This window comes from Pollicipes pollicipes, unplaced genomic scaffold (assembly GCF_011947565.3).
Source record: "Pollicipes pollicipes isolate AB1234 unplaced genomic scaffold, Ppol_2.1 Scaffold_4740;HRSCAF=5597_pilon_pilon_pilon, whole genome shotgun sequence".
Taxonomy (NCBI): domain Eukaryota; kingdom Metazoa; phylum Arthropoda; class Thecostraca; order Pollicipedomorpha; family Pollicipedidae; genus Pollicipes; species Pollicipes pollicipes.
Genome location: NW_023596545.1, coordinates 2,617,882 through 2,634,977, shown reverse-complemented (window position 1 = coordinate 2,634,977; position 17,096 = coordinate 2,617,882). Strand labels below are relative to the sequence as shown.

Sequence of the window (17,096 nt, the reverse complement as noted above, 5' to 3'; positions counted from 1 at the left end):
TCAAATCCCCCCCCCCCCCCCACCCAGTGAGCCGATTCTGCCATCCGCCACAAAGAAGACGCGTTCACCGGCCCGATGAGCATCCTTGCAGGAGCGCACAGACGCGTCCGTGTTGACTTCAGCAACACTGTGGCGCTGGGTCAGGAGATGGCCTAACGTGGGTGAAGTGCGCAATCATCACAACCTCTGGCGGCCAGCCGCGCTGCCGCTGAGGTCGTGAGGTCAGCTCGGCTGACCCGCCCGCTGTGGTGACTTCCAATGCATCGTTCGTGGACGTCACATGATCTTTATCGGTGGTTTTGTTGGGGTTCACTGTATAGATAGCTGCGACAAGCTTCAGTGGCCCGCGTAGCTGATGAATTATAGTTTGAAGCGACTTGATTCGAAATTTCAAACCCTGAGTCAAAATTCATGTGAAAGTATCGAAATGAGAAAAAGAGCTTGCCTGTAAGGCCACCTTTCTGAAATGCGCAAATAACACCATACATTTGACACGGTGACAGGCACGACCACATGGCCGCATCGTGCATATTCCGTTTCATCTCTTGTCACGCTCACCACGGCCTTTCTACCTCCGGAGCGAACAAGCGGCCCACCGTCGCCGCGTGCCGCTCCAGTGGGCCAGCCTCCGCCGTCCCGTGCGCGGAGGCGAGGCGGCGAGGCGAGGCGCGCCGGCGCGCCCGCCCGCAGCCGCCGCCGCCGCCGCCGCCGCCGGGGAGGGGAGGGAGGGGTAGCCCCTGGCGCCAGCTGCCGGTCTGTCGGGCGCGGCCGCCAGCCGTCGCAGCGTCACACGCCAGGGGGACCTGCGCCGGCACGGCACGCCTCGGCTCCGGCTCCGGCTCCGGCTCCGGCTATGGGCTGCCGAGGGGGGGCAGGGACCGCGAAGGCGGACAAGGCCGGTGCCAGCCAGCCGTGGCCGTGGCGCGGCGCTGGTCGATGTCGCCAAAATAGGATCGCCGTGCACAACAGCGCTGTTGGCGGGGCCGCCCGAAGCAGCTTCGACCGCAGCGGACAATGCACCCACGGCTTCGGCCGGATTTAGAGCACTGCGCTGTTCGTCTTCAAATCAGCGAGTCTCGAGTGGGTCACGATTCGCCCAGCTCCTGGCGCGCCCGGCCGCCGCAGCCCACCGTCCCGCAGCCAGCGAAAGGGCGACGCGCCGCGGCGGCGGCGGCGGCGAAGGTCACCTTCACCCGCAGCCAGCCACCGGCGGCGACAGGGCAGAGCCAGCTGCCCCGCGCGTCAGCTCGCTCGGGGCCGTGGAAGAGCCGCCCGCGCCAGCCAGCGCGCTGGCGCCAGCGTGGTTTCCTGCCGCGTCCGGGCGCCGGGCAGCGGGCCGCCAGCCGGCGCCTCGCCGTTCCTCCAGCTCGGCGTATCGGCCGGCCCGGCCGACCAGAGTCCGCTCGATCCGTGACGTCAACAGCGCGGCCGGCCGCCGCTGGTGGCCGCCATGTTGGACGGTGCGGCGGCGTGGGCTGGCGGTCGGCCCGGTCCGGCGGGTGCGGCGAGCCAGCCGCGGCCCGACGGCCTGCCGCCCGCCGTCCCGCCGCCGCCGGCCGGACGAGAGCGGCCGCGACACCAAGGCGACGCTTATGGCCTTCCGCTGCTGCTACAGCGTGACACCCAACTTCAGCGGGGTTCCCCATGGGTGATTTAGGCGAACTGGACAATGACTGGGTGAAGTGCCGAATTAGTGCCTTCGTAAGACGCAGTGTGCTTCGAGTTGCAAGCACAAAGGATGACGCCACATGTTTGACGGTTCCTGAAAATACAGCTGCTCCTGCCACCCCGGTCTTCAGTTATTTAATCATAAAAACGTAAGAGTCCGATGCCTTTTCGCAGACCGCACGACCATCATATCAATGCGGCCGAGAATCCCATTTTGGAAGCGTGTCAACCACTTCGTAGAAACGGGCGATCGGAAGCCATAGCTCCTGAATCAGGGGTAAACATGCAGTGTCAGTATACAATCGTGTAAGCACTGACGGATTTAACATCTGTATGCCGTCTTTCGCATTGGAATCAACGCTGCCGCGGTGTCTGCTTGTGAACTCTGTAGTGTCCCATCCCTCCCAATGGGAGGGCTGGGATACTACCAACCTCCCAACCTCCCAACCCTCCAACCCTATCGAAAACAGGATTCTGAAACTGCCACGAGTCGTGAACTGTTTACAGCGGGCGGCAGATGGAGCCTCTGGGAATCCACACACCCAGCGGGCCAGCACCCGCCGCACGGAGCCATCGGGTCCCACTGGATCCACCGCCCTCCCGCACACGAACACCGCTGAGTCCATCACATGAGTCCACCTCGCAATGGCGCCCGCCGGGGTCCGCCGCGACACGCCGCTCAGGCTCTATCGAAGCCGGCCCGGCCTGGCGCGTTGTGACGTCACGCAAAACCTGACCGACGTCAGACGGTTGGCAGCGGCGGCTGCAGCGGCTCGATACGCGCCAAGGGACGCCGCACGCGGAGACTGCCGGCGCCCGCCCGGTCGTCGCCTCCACGCCGCCAGCGCGCAGCGCCGCTTTGGTTGTCGCTGCGGCGCTTTGGCGGTCGCTGCTGGGTGACGGCAGGTCGCGACGGTGGCAGGGCCTGCGGACGCTACTGCGCCGAAGCGGCCGCCGCCGGGGGGCAGAGGTCACCCAAGGGCGTCGGTCCGCGCGGTGTTTGGGCTGGAGCACGAGGCGAGCTGGTCGGACGCCCAGCAGAAGAGCCGGACCGATTCCCTATCGACCCACTGCTGCTCCGCCACGCGTAGAGAGGAGGAGAGGCCAAGACGCGTCAAAGGGCGGTAGAATGGCCCGGGGATGAGCACGCTCCCGACAGCTGCAGCAAACACGCGGAACATGCGGTACCAGCTGCATGGATCCAGATTATTGGTGGGATCTGGACCCCGGTGCGCAGACAGGACCAGTATCTGCCTGGTTACAGGCAGTCCCTGCGGAAGCGCGTCGCGGAAGAAGATGGCGACACGGAAACGGCGATCTGCAGTCGGCAACTGCAGCTGCAGTCGGATCTGCAGTCGTGCAAAGCCCTAGCGGCAGAGGAGCGTGGCTTCATGGGGTCAGACCGGGATGGCGAAGGACCCACACTGCAAGTCTAGCGAAGACACCAGGCTATGGAAAGCCGGAGTGACTGGGAGCAGAGGGGACTGACTGAAGTCCCGCTATGTTTCACCGCTGCTAGCCTGGATGCCGAGTCCCAGGCAATAAATGAGCAATCGATGTCACTAGCACCGGTCGCTCAAGGTCTCGCGTCAAGTGCAGCCGACTGCGGAGCAATGAGCGCGAACGGCAAAAAGCTAGTCGGTATTGGCAACCATGTCACTTAGGAGCTCACTTCGGGTCCGGTCGGATATCACGCCGCGTCATGGTATTCAGCGCGATGCTGAACACAGCCACGCCCCCGCGTGATATCAGCTGGTGCCACAGCATGAGTGTACACAGCGACACAGTGGACACGTGTGCACGGGCGGAGCTTGCCAGCGTTCCTCCTGCCAGGCGGGACAAGCTAGCGCCGGCTGAGACAGACCGCACCTGCCGCCGCGCGGCGGCGGTCCGCCTTATCACGTGACATCACGACGGTCACCGCAGGCGACATTCCTGGTGACCTCAAGCGTTTCGGTCAACACCGCTGCCATCTGCTGGCCGCTGCCGGTCAGGGCACGTTACGGCCAGCACGGGACCTTCCACCGTCGACATACCAGGAGGGACCCGGGTATGGGGACAGGGGTCCGTCCGTTAGGTCGAGGGGCCGTGTTTGGGCAGGGCGTCCGGTGCACGGGAAGGAGCCTGTACATGAGGCCAGGGGCCTCTGTACGCGTACGTGTACGTGTACGTGTTCGTGTGCGTGTGCGTGCGTTTACGTGTGCGTGTGCGTGTGCGTATGCGTATTCGTGTGCGTGTACGTGCGTGCGTGCGTGCGTGCGTGCGTGCGTGCGTGCGTGCGTGCGTGCGTGCGTGCGCGCGCGCGCGCGAGAAAGGGAGAGAGCGAGAGAGTGTGTGAGTGTGGGGACAGTAGCCCGTGTATGTACCGAAGGTCCGCGCGTGCGAAGAGGGACCCTCCTGTAATGTTAGGTGCTGCTTGGGCCCGTACCTACGGACAGAGTCCCGTCCCTGCGGGCAGGGGCCCGTCCCTACGTCCTTGCGCCCGCGCCTGCGTTTGCGGTCACTGGGGTCAGCGTTTGTCGACACTGGACACAGGCCCGTGTTCTGGACACGGGTACGTGCATACGGACAGCGTCCCCATGTATGTATCTGGGGCACAGGTGTCCGTGTCTGGGTACATGGGCCATCTTCAGAAGCCCGTGGGTTGGATTCTGCTACCAATCCGATTCTGGCTGCGCGCGCCGAGAAGGCTGTCTCCGCGCCCCGTCCGGGACTTGCTATGCGCTGGCGGGCCGCCCGGTGAGCCGCGTCGCTCAGCAGCGGACCAGAACGAGCGTCGACGGAAGCCGCCCCGGCCAGCCTGGACGCAGACAGCCGGCCTCGGCGCAGACAGCCGACCAGCCTGAGCGCAGACAGCCGACCAGCCTGGGCGCAGACAGCCGGGCAGCCTGGGCGCAGACAGCCGGGCAGCCTGAGCGTAGATAGCCGGGCAGTCTGAGCAAAGACAGTCGGGCAGCTTGACCGCAGACAGCCAAGCAGCCTGAGCGCAGACAGCCGGGTAGCCTGGGTGCAGACAGCCGGGCAGCCTGGGCGCGGACAGCCGGGCAGCCTGGGAGCAGACAGCCGAGCAGTCTGAGCGCAGGCAGCCGAGCGGCCTGAGCGTAGACAGCCGGGCAGCCTGAGCGCAGACAGCCAGCCGGCCAGCTGGACGGGCAGGAAGGCAGGCGCACACACATCGACCAGCCTGCACGACCGGCCAATGTCACGTGGGAAGAGGACTTCACTGGTTGGGTAAAACCATGGGTACCCTTAACGCATGGGTAAAGGGTTGGGCTAGGTACGAATTTGGGAAATTATAGTTATGGGGAAGCCAATGGAAAATGTTGGGCAAATACTTTAAAAAAACACATACATCGTTACTGCGTTCGCTTTTTTGGTCGTTCTTAGCTCTATTCACACTGCTTCTGTAATTACCCACGCAAATGGTAAGTTCGACTACAAACGTTCGTTAACGTTTTCATAATTGAAAACCTGGAAACACGCAAACGTGTCGGCAACGAGTGGGTACAAGTAAATAAAGAATGGGTAGCGTGTTGGCATGGGCGCTACCCCATTGGTAGCGGCTGGACAGAGTAAAGCCAGTCTGATCCGTAAACGCCTTGCTCTGCGGGGCCCGGACGGCCGTCGGTTACCACTGAGCCACCACGACCAGGCGCAAATGATCTCACATTGGAGCGTGTTCTCCCGGGCAGCCCCGGGACGTTAATGAGAACGGCTTCCCAGGGCAGTCCGACTGATGTCACAACTTGTGGTTACTTACTGGTGTGCAACTGAGGCCGAGAGGAGGTAACTGAGCGAGCCTTCGCCGGGGATGGGCTGATCGGCGCGCTGGAGATGCGGGAAATGGATCAGCCTCGACTCCTGACATCCCGTCCCAGCCTCGCCCGGCGACCGGCCGTTCCTCACCAACGCTACGGTCCGCCCGGCGACCGGCAGTTCCTCACCAACGACGGCGCAATGACGCGCCGACTGCGCCACTCCCTGCCCGGCATGGGCAGCGCACAGTGGGCCGCCTTGTTCGATGTCAGTGCTGACCGGTGGCCTGGGGACCGGCCGGCGGCCGGAGCCGTCCAGCGTGGTCAGCTGGCCCTGCTGCCTGCCCGGCGCCACGAGCTGCACCGCCCGCCAGTGAACTCCAGTTGGTGCAGCGCCTGCCGGGTCTCTTGGAACGTTTATCGCTGGATGTGTCGGGGTGGGAGGGGCTCCAGGGGTGCGTCTGATGACGTGCACGCTGATGAAAACCATGCCACTGCTCCAAGTAGCGCGGAAACTTCCTTCGCGTGTTTTGATACAGAGGGCCAGTATATGAGGATGCTGGATGCATTGGACGTTTGTTTATGCTCTCCCAGTGCGAACGCCGGGAAAATGTTCTCATAGCGGAGACACAGCTCCCACAAATGTTCTCATAGCGGAGACACAGCTCCAACAAATGTTCGGCGGGCCTGCCCTGCACGGCTGTTCTGATCAACTCGATCTGTTCCGTTAACCACGACTTCCAAGCGCAACTGCCTAAAGGCCTAACGTATTCATCCATGTTGGTCCACAGCGAAATCTGCTGGTCCACTGCGGAGTCTGCTGGTCCACACGGAACCTGCTGGTCCAGAGGGGAGTCTGCTGGTCCACAGCGGAGCCTGCTGGTCCACAGCGGAAGCCGCTGGCCCACAGCGGGGCCTGCTGGTCCACAGCGTCATCGGCCTTTAGTTCGCTGTGGAATGAGCTGGTGCGTTGTGTAGTGGAATGTCCGCTGAGGAATGTGGTGCTGATCCGCTGTGGTGTGAGCTCATCGGCTGCGAAGCGTGCCGGCCCGCTGCGGCCGGCGGGCTGGCGGCGGCCGGGTGCCGCTGCCGGTCAGACGGGTGGCGGCAGCGGGCAGAGGGCCGGCCGGCGGCCCCGCGCGCCACCGGCTTCGATCGCGGCCGCAGCGCCGTCCCGCAGCTGAGGCGCGTCACGTGCCGGCGCCGAGCCAGAGCCGCGCCGGCCCGGAGCCAGAGCCGGGCCGGCGGCGCCGCGCGGCCGCAGGGCCGGCCACACGGCCAGCTCCCCACCTGGGGCTTCACGTGAGAGCGGCGAGCGCCGCGGGGACTCCTCAAGGCACGTGCAGCGAGCGCTCCAGCCGCGGCTCTTCCGTGCTCCCACGCGCGCCGCTCAGTCCTGTGCTGACGGGCGCTCCTTGATTCTAACGGAAAGGCTCTGCTGAACGGTTCAGTTCAAGGTGAGCCACGTCCCGGCCTACGAGAGCCAGCCTGCTGCTGTTCAGGTGAGCAGCGCTTCCTCCCAGGGCTGCTTCTGCTGACTGCTGCTGGCTGACTGACGGCTGATCTGACAGTCCATCTGACAGCCGCCGACTGCTGGCCAGGCCCGCCGACCCAGCTGGAGACTTCGGCCGGCCGGCGCGAGCGGCGCCGGCGGCTTCGATCGCGCCGGCCCGATCGGGCCCGGCCGCGAGCCGGCGAGGTCACGCGCCGCCGCCGTGCCAGAGCCGGGGCCAGAGCCGGAGCCGGAGCCGGCGGCGCCACGTCGGCGCTCCTGCGCCAGCTCACGGGCCGTTCGGGACGGGCCGGACTTCGGCAACCGAACAGGCGGGGCCGGGGCCGGGTCTGGAACCGGGGCCGGGGCTGGGGCTGGAGGCGGCTCCAGCACCCAGCCAGACTGGCGAGGCGGGACCCCGCGCACAGCCCGCCGGCCGAGCTGCCCTCACAACCAGCAAACCGTCCGCGGTGGACGGGGAGGGCGGGGCTGACACTGGCGTCGGCAGGGCGAAGTCGGCAGCAGGCAGGCGCGGGATGGCGGGCGGTGCCGGAGCAGACCTTCGCATGACGGGTGGCGGGCGGTGCCGGCACCTGTCGACCAGACGGGCGGCGGCCCGGCTCAGGCCCAGCGACAGCCACGGTAACGGACCGACAGCCGGCACGGGACCGGAGGCCTCCCGCGAGCGCGCCGAAGAAGGCCGCCCGACCGGGCATCCCAGCATCCTGGCTTAGGTCTGTCGTTACGGGCGAAAGCCTAGGAGTGTGGACAGTCAAAGGACCTCCTTTACGAAGGCCGCAAGTACGGGGAACGGAACCAACCTGTTGAAGACAGGACATCCAGACAAAAGCAGAAATCCTGAGGTGTCCCCTTCGGCGATCCACACCCTGTCGAGCGGGTCAGAGACCATTAAAACGTCCTTCAGACCCTGCATAACAAAAAATCACCTCTGAACCCTTCCGAATCATGAAACCGTACTTAGCCCGGCAGAACGTTCCACATCCCCCGAACCCCACAGTCCAGCAGGCCTTTACCACGACTGAACCTCACGCAGCCCCAGCGCCATCAGTCCGGCGCCGCAACTCCGCATGGCGTGGCGACGCTCGGCGCCTGGCCTGCACGCTGGCAGCCGGCAGCGGCCGCGCGCTCGTCGCCGGCCCCTGATGACGCCGCGGCCGGCGCGTCATGCCGTCAGTCGTCATGCCGTCAGACAGGACGTCATGCCGCTAGTCGTCAGACAGGACGTGACCCAGCCGACCTGGGCTGCAGGCGCGGCTGGCACCAGCCGACGCCTCCGCGCCGGCCGCCGGCCCGTCGCCCGGCCGGCAGGGGCGGCCTCAGCTGCCGACAGGGTGGGGCGCGGCAGGGCGCCGGCCCAGCGCCTGGCAGCCGCCGGCGCCGCCGTCCGTCAGGCGGCGACGGTCCCGTCAGGGTGAGCGCTGGAACACGCTGCCTCGTCAGGCGTGCACACAGGGTGGTCCGGAGTCCGGGCTGGCGGCAGCGCTGTCGCTGGGTGAGGATCGTGGACAAAAATAGCATGCTCAGCGTCGCGCGTAGATTCTACAAGACAAAAATGCTCGTGACGGCGAAGACCACATCGGCACACCAACCATCCGCCTGGAACTGCTCGCACGGGCCTCCGGCTCCGCGAGAATCGGGTCAAGGGCGCCGTGGCAGGCCTGGCGACGACATCGGCGGACCGGCGAGCGAGGGCCCGGGCCGTCCCGACGCCGCTTGCTCTCTCTCGCTCGGCGGCGGCACCGCGCCGCGCCGCGCCGCGGCGGCGGCCGTGACGGCCAGGCGCTCGCCGCCACGTCAGCGGCCGGGGGCGGCGACGGCGGCGCCTGACCTTCCGTCGCCGGCCGACACGGCGCTACGGTCAATGTGGAGCTCGACGACGGCGACGAGCGCTGGGCGCTGCGGCGACGTTGGCTCGCTCAGAGCAGCGGCGAGGGCGGGTATCGAAGGTGGCGGGGCTTGAGTGCCGCAGGAAAAGCAGAGCTTCACGGCGGCGGACGCAGCGGGGCGTTGTCGTGGGCTACGGTAAATGCGCAGCTCAACGACGGCGGTGTCGTCACGGAGGCCGGCCGTGTCGCAAGCGGCGCAGAACGGGCGCGCCGGGCCGCGCGTCTGCGGCGGATGCGGCGCGGCGCGGCGCGGCGCTTCCGGCGCTGGCGACGTCCCGCAGGTGCTCGGCCTGCTGCTGACGTCGGCGGCAGACCTATCGAGCGCAGGCGGGCGGGCAGAGCGGGCAGAGCGGCCGGCGGCGGCGGCGGCGGCGGCGGCGCGTGCCGGCGGCGCGGCGGCCGCCGTCCTGCTCAGGCGGCAGCTGGCAGTGGGCGCCGGCTGGCTGGCCAGACAGACGGATCACCGGCGGCCGGCGGTCGGCGGTGCCACCGCGCCGCGCCGCCGCAGGTGGGCTGGGCCACGGCGTGTCGAGCCCGCCCCACCGGAAGAGCCACGCCCGCCGCGCTCAGCGGACATGGCTCCCAGAGGAACTGACGGCAGACTCAGCAGCTGTCGTCGTGCTTTCATCGGTCTGAACGGAACGACGGAGCATGGCGAAATTCGTCGGTGGTGGGTAGTGGTGGTGGTTGTGGTTGGAGGGTTGCCCACGAATCAGTCTTCTTTCACTTTTTCACATCCGCATGAGTTTGAGGGCGGTGTCAGGCTCACACGGGGGGGGGGGGGGGTCGAGGCAAACTTTTGGGGCCAGGACCTTCTGACATACAAGCCCCCTCCCCTCCTAGACATTCGATCAAGACAAACACCTGAAACTTGCAGAGGGGCCCGACCGCAGTCAGCCAGCGGCTGTCGAGACCCGTCACGAGGCTGCGTACATCCCCAGCGATGAAACCTCAGCGGAACCCCTCACACCACTGCTGAACGTCAGGGTGACCTGCACGACGGGCGGGAGTCGCCTTAGTGGGCTGAACGACGTAGCGATAAACAACCGAACAATGGTTATTGGTGTCCATTGGCACACCCGACACGACAAGGCCGCCCAGCCGACAACGTGACCCACGGTATCACGTGACACCCCGGCAGACAAATCCATGAGCGCCGACGTCCCGCCATGGGACAATCACGGTCCGGGAGGGGGGGGGAGGGGGGGATAGGGTACCACGCTTCTCAATATTACCTGCAATTTAGCGCAAGGTTTGTGACGATGCATGAAGCAAATGGTTGACAATGTCTCTGAGCCGCCTCAGGTGCTGCACAATCAGTCGAGCTGCTTGTCACGAGCCTTCGACAGTCCACCGGTCACCGCAGCCCGGTCGGGCTCGGCGACCGACTGAAGTCAAGTGAACCGGCGAATGATCGAGAGGCTGAAACCGGTATGGAGAATTATGACTTATGTTTCACCGCAGGCTTCTCTAGGCCTGTAGCAGTCTGGTTTCCACTATTTAACCGCACGCTTCTTTAGGCCTGTAGCAGTCTCAAGTTTCCATTGGATCCTGCTGGAGCAGTCTCTGGTTTCCACTATTTAACCGTAGGCTTTTCTAGGCCTGTAGCCGTCTCTGGTTTCCACTACTTAACCGCAGACTTCTCTAGGGCCGTAGCAGTCTCAGGTTTCCATTGGATCCTGCTGTAACGGTCTCTGGTTTCCACTATTAAACCGCAGGCTTCTCTAGGACCGTAGCAGTCTCTGGTTTCCATTGGAGTCTGCTGGAGCAGTCTCTGGTTTCCACTGGAGCCCTGGAGCAGTCTGTTGTTCATCGTAAACCACTGACCTCATCGACCGGGTCCTGTAACGACGTGACGCGCTCGTACAGCCGCGTACCGCCAGCAATAGCAAAACGTGTTCGACGAGCCAAACTCTTCGGAGAGCCCTCCTCAGTCACACCGGTAGCTAGCCACGGACCAGCCAGCCAGGGGTTCGCGGCAGCCATCTGATTCGTGAGGGTAGTCTGAACCAGCCGACCCGTCTGCCGGTCTTCTCAGTACCAGTTCTTCAGGGGCATTCGGCAGCCAGCCAAGCTCATTGAGAAAGCCGAGTTGCAGCACCACATACCAGTGAAGAACGGCTGCATCCAGTCCGAAAACTGCGGAACTTCTTGAAGCGACGGAGTGGCGAAAGAACAGCAGCCACGTTTTCAAGAGAATAAGGAGATAGACGTCACACTTCCTAGAGAATAAGGAGAAATGACGTCAAGCCACCAGGCGCGCGGGCCAGACCTACTTTCAAGTCATCTTGTACGGTCAAATTACGAAAATCGCTCGACTTACCCAACCGTTATCAGCGCTCGTGCCCAGCGACCCCAGTGGTGGTTACGCCCGTGATTATGGGGTTTACGGGAAAAACTAATGTGTCTTAAGTGTGAGCATGGCTGTGGCTTTCTTCCCTGATTTACTTGGCATGCTTCTTTTCTTCGCGCTGCGAAAATATTGCAAGCTGTTAGCGAGGTTACCTCCATTATGGCAGCGTTTTAGTCCATAGCGCTACGGCGGAAAACGGACAGCATAAATAATATTTCAAGTGTCTGTGACTTTTTGAAATTGAAAATCTGCTTCAGCTGTCAAAACGTTGTTCTTTGTGAAAATCTCATCCCACGTGAAGTAAAGGTATGCAACTTTTCAGTAGCCATAATCCCTTTACTTTTGCAGCCAGAGACATCGTTCTGCCGACACGAAAAAAAATTAATTGCGTCGCAGCCACGTCATTTAGCAACTATTCATGATAATTGCCACGGCTTAACTCGTCGAATGCAAAGCAGGGAATGGCTTCGGGAGGTAACATGGTACGCCGGGATCACGTAGCCAACGAATGAGCTTATCCCCACTGAGGAAAGAGCATTCGGTCGCCAGTGCAAAAGAGACCAGGGGGGGGGGGGGCATCCCAGGATGCGAAAGACCCCACACCCCGTGGCACCGAGAGACAGCGTCGCGCCGACGGGCAATGGGCCACGGAGCGCCCCGCGCCCAGCCACGGGTCACACGCGCAGCGTCGAGCCGGGCCGACCGGCTCCCGCCTCCCTGACCAACACAGCCATGTCAGTCGAGCCGGGCCGACCGGCTCCCGGCTCTCTGACCAACACAGCCATGTCAGTCGAGCCGGGCCGACCGGCTCCCTGAACCAGCACAGCCATGTCAGTCGAGCCGGGCCGACCGGGTCCCGGCTCCCTGACCAACACGCCATGTCAGTCGAGCGGGCCACCGGCTCATCTGACCAGCACAGCCATGCAGTCGAGCCGGGCCGACCGGCTCCCGCCTCCTGACCAACACAGCCATGTCAGTCGAGCCGGGCCGACCGGCTCCCGGCTCTCTGACCAACACAGCCATGTCAGTCGAGCCGGGCCGACCGGCTCCTGGCTCCCTGACCAACACAGCCATGTCAGTCGAGCCGGGCCAACCGGCTCCCTGACCAGCACAGCCATGTCAGTCGAGCCGGGCCGACCGGTTCCCGGCTCCCGGCTCCGTGATCAACACAGCCACGTGAGCGGTGGGCGTGTCCTCGCCGAGGGGACGTGTCGGGCCGACCGGCTTCTGGCTCCCGGCTCCCTGATCAACACAGCCACGTGAGCGGTGGGCGTGTCCTCGCTGAAGGGACGTGTCGGGCCGACCGGCTCCCGGCTCCCGGCTCCCTGATCAACACAGCCACGTGAGCGGTGGGCGTGTCCTCGCCGAGGGGACGTGTCGGGCCTACCGGCTCCCGGCTCCCGGCTCCCTGATCAACACAGCCACGTGAGCGGTGGGCGTGTCCTCGCCGAGGGGACGTGTCGGGCCTCCCGGCTCCCGCCTCCCGGCTCCCTGGTCAACACAGCCACGTGAGCGGTGGGCGTGTCCTCGCCGAAGGGACGTGCCGGGCAGATGACGACGGTCCGATGTGCGTGCTTTATGCGCGACAGCGGCGCTTGGAGACACCGGACGGGCCGAGACGGACGCGCCGTTGATGAGGTGGGACAACTGAAGTCATCATCAGTTGGCTATGTCCTCAAGGGAAGCAGGTAACGGCAGCTGTTTCAGCAGAACTCGAATCGTTTTCAAGCTGGACGAATTTAATGAACGCCGTGAGCCCGAAGACCATCAAGCTACAACTGCTGCGCAACCACTACGTTGAGGTTCTATAGAACGTCATGAGCTCGAGGAAACTACGGATTGGCTGTTGAGTTTATCAGATAGCCTGAGAACATGGACATCATCAAGCGCTACGCTGTGTCGTATGTCGCATTACTACGACACAACCGAAAGCCGCGAACGATAAAGGGTGTCCAATCGGCGACGAAACCAAACCGTTCATACCAGTACCTGTGTTGCAGAGCACAATGGTGGTAGCTTGGGATGAGCGATGTGTATCGCCGCGGCCCCGCATGGTGAAGCCCGCCCTCCGGTACATTTTCTGGGTGACAACCTCGGCGCGTGCAATTCCAGCGGCGTCGGACGTAACATACCCAGGAACAGGTCTTGACTTTGCACATTTCCACAGCCAGATCGCGGCGAAAGCGATGATGTGCGAGCAGGCTCATCGCGTCAGTTCCGCGAAGGAGGCATGTGATCGACCCCGTCACGTGTCAGAAGTCAGAAATTGGAGGGAGGAAATAGGGATTTCTTGGGTTTTTCCCACCGTGCAATGAGATAGGCGTGGCGTAAGAACCTAGGAAAGTAAAGGAAACTAGCTGCCTCGCCTTGTTCTGCCTGTGGCGGATCCATGAGAAGACGTCACAAGCAGCACAGCCTGCACCATCACGGTCCTACGGCCGCTGCCGCACGCTATCGCCTATCAATGCAGGATTAAAGACGGGCTTATGACACCATTGCTGGGGATGCACGACGCCTGTGGTAGCACCCGTGTTGTGGAATACCTCTCCATCGCAACACGGGCCATTGGATCTTCAACAATGAATGAAGTGTCGAACAAGTTCATGACGCGGCACGATCCACAACTAATGAACTTTGCGAAGAAGCCGACAGCTGCGTCGATAGCGGTGACCGCAAACCACCGTGCGGTTCATTACGAGGCAGCCAAACTCGCAACAAGTCACTTACCGGACTGAGGAACAGAAAGGGCGTATAGGGCGGCTCTGCAGTTGAGTCCTGAGACATACCAACTGGAAAATCAGCAGTGTGGTCGATGCAGGGCTGCGAAGGCTGCAGCCGACTCAACGGAGGTCTGGCGCCGGCGACCAGGCGGGCAGGCTCATGAACGGACGGAGGACGGCACCAGCGACCAGGCGGGCAGGCCCATGAACGGACGGAGGCTGGCGCCGGCGACCAGGCGTGCAGGCTCATGCACGGATGGAGGTGGTCCGATCCGAACAGTGTCGATGGGTCAGCAGCGCTGGGGCGTCGTGGAGACGCAGACCCCGCACGGCGTACGACGCATCGGTCAAAAGGGCGGGAGGCCCACCCGGACACTGCGTGTCGCCACGGGCTGCCGCAGTCTCATATAGTCAACAGCTTCTGTCTCCCGAAGACCGACCCAGCGTCCGTCGCGGGAAGACAGCGTGAGTGTCTCATGGCCACCCCAGTCTTATCGGTATAGTCAATTATGACGCGTCGGATAGCGCACGCCGCGTCAGGTATGCCGCAAAGCGTTTAGCAAAGTGTGCCGCTTGAGTTTGCCGTACAGCTTAGCTCAGTATGCCAGCAACGGACGCACGCGCACGCACACACACACACACGCACGTACGCACACATACACACACACACGCATGCACGCACGCACGCAAGCATATATATATATATATATATATATATATATATATATATATACATATTCGCTGTCATTTTTCCATTTCATTACTTGTTTTTTATCATTTTATCTTTATTTTTTCGATTCGCTATATTATCCACATTGTTTGGTGAGAACAACGATAAAATCAAGAGTGATAACTGACAACAAATCAAATATAGCTTCCTCCTACCCATTTTCAGCTTCACCCAGACACCCCGGGTCTCTGGGTGCGCTCGTGTCTCTTTTGCCAGTCTTCGCCAGCGTAGGTGGTCGAAGTGACGTGCTCCGAGGTCACCCCGCAATTTTCAACGCATCATGATTCAATTTGGGTTCAAGACCATTTTAAAGCTGATCTGTTGTAAGTGAAATTTCTCACCATGTCAGGCCTCTCATATCACCGCATTCACAATGGTCTCCATCGCGCGAATATCAAGTTCCGCGAAATATTCGGGCATGTCGTTGCATTAAATCGCTTAGTCGTCCGGAAAGCGTGTAATGGTTGCATCACAGATATCGTTAATGGCCATGATGTCTATGGTCCACCAAGCTAAATATTTCCTTCGTTATTTCGTGTGTAGTTTCAAAAGAACACCTATAATTATATATATAGTTTGCTACAGCTTAGGGTAGTCTTTAGAGCTTAGTTAAGTCTTATGTGCATAGTTTTCCTTGGCGTATAATTTTGCTAGGTTTACAAACAAGCAAACTGTCACAGCCTCATTCGTCCAATCTCCTGGAAACTATTTACAGCCAAGCGTTTTGGCAGCCTGCTAGAGTTTTGGGTCTGAGAAAGCACTCAAATATACATCACACGTGACTGTGCGCTTAAATTAAACTCGATGCTGTCGATCTGTGTTGTTTAGCCGTTCCACCGCCGTTTGAATTACTACTTGAAGTACTTGGAGGTCCATCTGGCCAACTATGTCCGAGCAGAGCGCGTCCTCGGGCACGTGGCGCCGACGGGACGCGGTCCCCTCCCCCTCGACGCACCTCCCCAGCGTGCGCACCCTCCTCTGGGCTCCCCTCGGCTGCCGCGGCGTCACGTGGTGCGCGCCGGCGCCGCTCCGGGCGGTCACGTGGTACGCGGCGGTGCCGGCGGCGGCGGCGGCGGCGGCTGCTATCCATTGGCCGCGACAGAGCCGTCCCCCGTCCCCCAGTCTCGCCGATGCCCCCTCCGCCCAGACAGCCCTCAAAACACCGGCGGCACAGTGCGAGAGGCCGCCGCTGGCCGCAGTGCGGGCGCTGTGGCCGGTAGCGAGCCCAATGTGGCCAGTAGCGACCCCGCCGCGACCAGCACAGCTTGCACACAACCCACGGCGGCTGATGTTGCTGGTTCAAAAGCTCAGCAGCCTAGAGTTTCACTGCACCTGATCTCCAGCTGTGCATGGAAGCGCAGCACCAGCACGGCTGGCGTCGGTGTTCCGTCGGGGCCGCGACCACCACAGGCCGCGGCGCGGCGCAGTCCGTAGCGACGAGCGCCAGCTGCGACACCAGCGCTGGACGGCGAGGTGCAAGGCCCCGCGAACTCGGCCCAGACGTCTTCGGCGTCCGTTTACAATGTACGTATGCGCCAGACTGCTGACCAGGCGAATCGCGTCGACCCGACGGCCCGCTAGCCTTGGATCGAAACGCATGGGCACCTCCAACGCCAACACGTGCAAACCACATTCAAACCGCCCGCGACATAGTTGGCAGCCCGCCAGAGCCCCGTCTGAAAGAAGCGCCGAGCACCAGCGAAACACGGCGCCAGACCGCGTCACAGGACGCGGCGGTACGATACGCCTGTCACGCCGCAACATCTCAGTTCATCAACCTGGTGGCGCTGCACTCGGCGGGGGCGGCCCACTCGGCAGCCGAGCCGGCCGCCCCGGCGCTGGCCGGCCGCCGTCGCGCGGCGAGGCCACGCCACGCGGCAGCTGGCCAGCGCGGCGACGCCGCCGCCTCCCACCCGGCGCACACAGACACACATACACGGCACGCGTTCACAGACGGCCGGACACGCATCGCCAGGTGACGCCACGACCGCTCCGGCCGCCGGCACACGTGCGGTACTCACCGGCAGCGCTCGTGCGGTGCGGCTGGGCTGGGCTGGGGGTTCTCGTCCGGTGCTCCGCGGCGCCCGGTCCGGCCGCCGCTCCAACGGCTCTGAAGGTCTGCTGCCAGCGCCGCCAGCCACAGCCGCGTGCCTCGCGCCGGGCGATCCCAAACGGCCGGCCGGGGGAGGCCGCTGGCAATCGGGCTCAGGCGGTTGGCGCGTAAACAAAGGCGCTTCGCCGCCGGAGAGGCAGGCGCTGGCGGCTGGCTATCGGCAGGGAGGTGGGCGGGAGGACTGGCGCCAGACGCTTGGAGACGGCGGAAGACTTTACCCAGCTGGCTGATGTGCAGTGGCAGGTCTCCTCCAGCGCATATAAGTCCAATCGCCTCTTCGGCTCGCCGTCTTGGCGCGGGGAAATCGATATAAAGGGTATACAGGCTCTGTGGACGTGCGGACGCCGAGGAGCGCCGG

General features: G+C 63.1%; 1 protein-coding gene across 1 annotated transcript in view; it reads right to left on the bottom strand.

The window, feature by feature from the left end:
- Positions 1-16,716, bottom strand: part of LOC119098876 (uncharacterized) — a 33,071-nt gene extending 16,355 nt beyond the window's left edge. The window contains exon 1 of the mRNA XM_037221920.1: positions 16,647-16,716. The gene's annotated coding sequence lies outside the window, so the exon portion shown is untranslated. The remainder of the gene's footprint in view (positions 1-16,646) is intronic.
- Between the last annotated feature and the right edge of the window lie 380 nt (positions 16,717-17,096).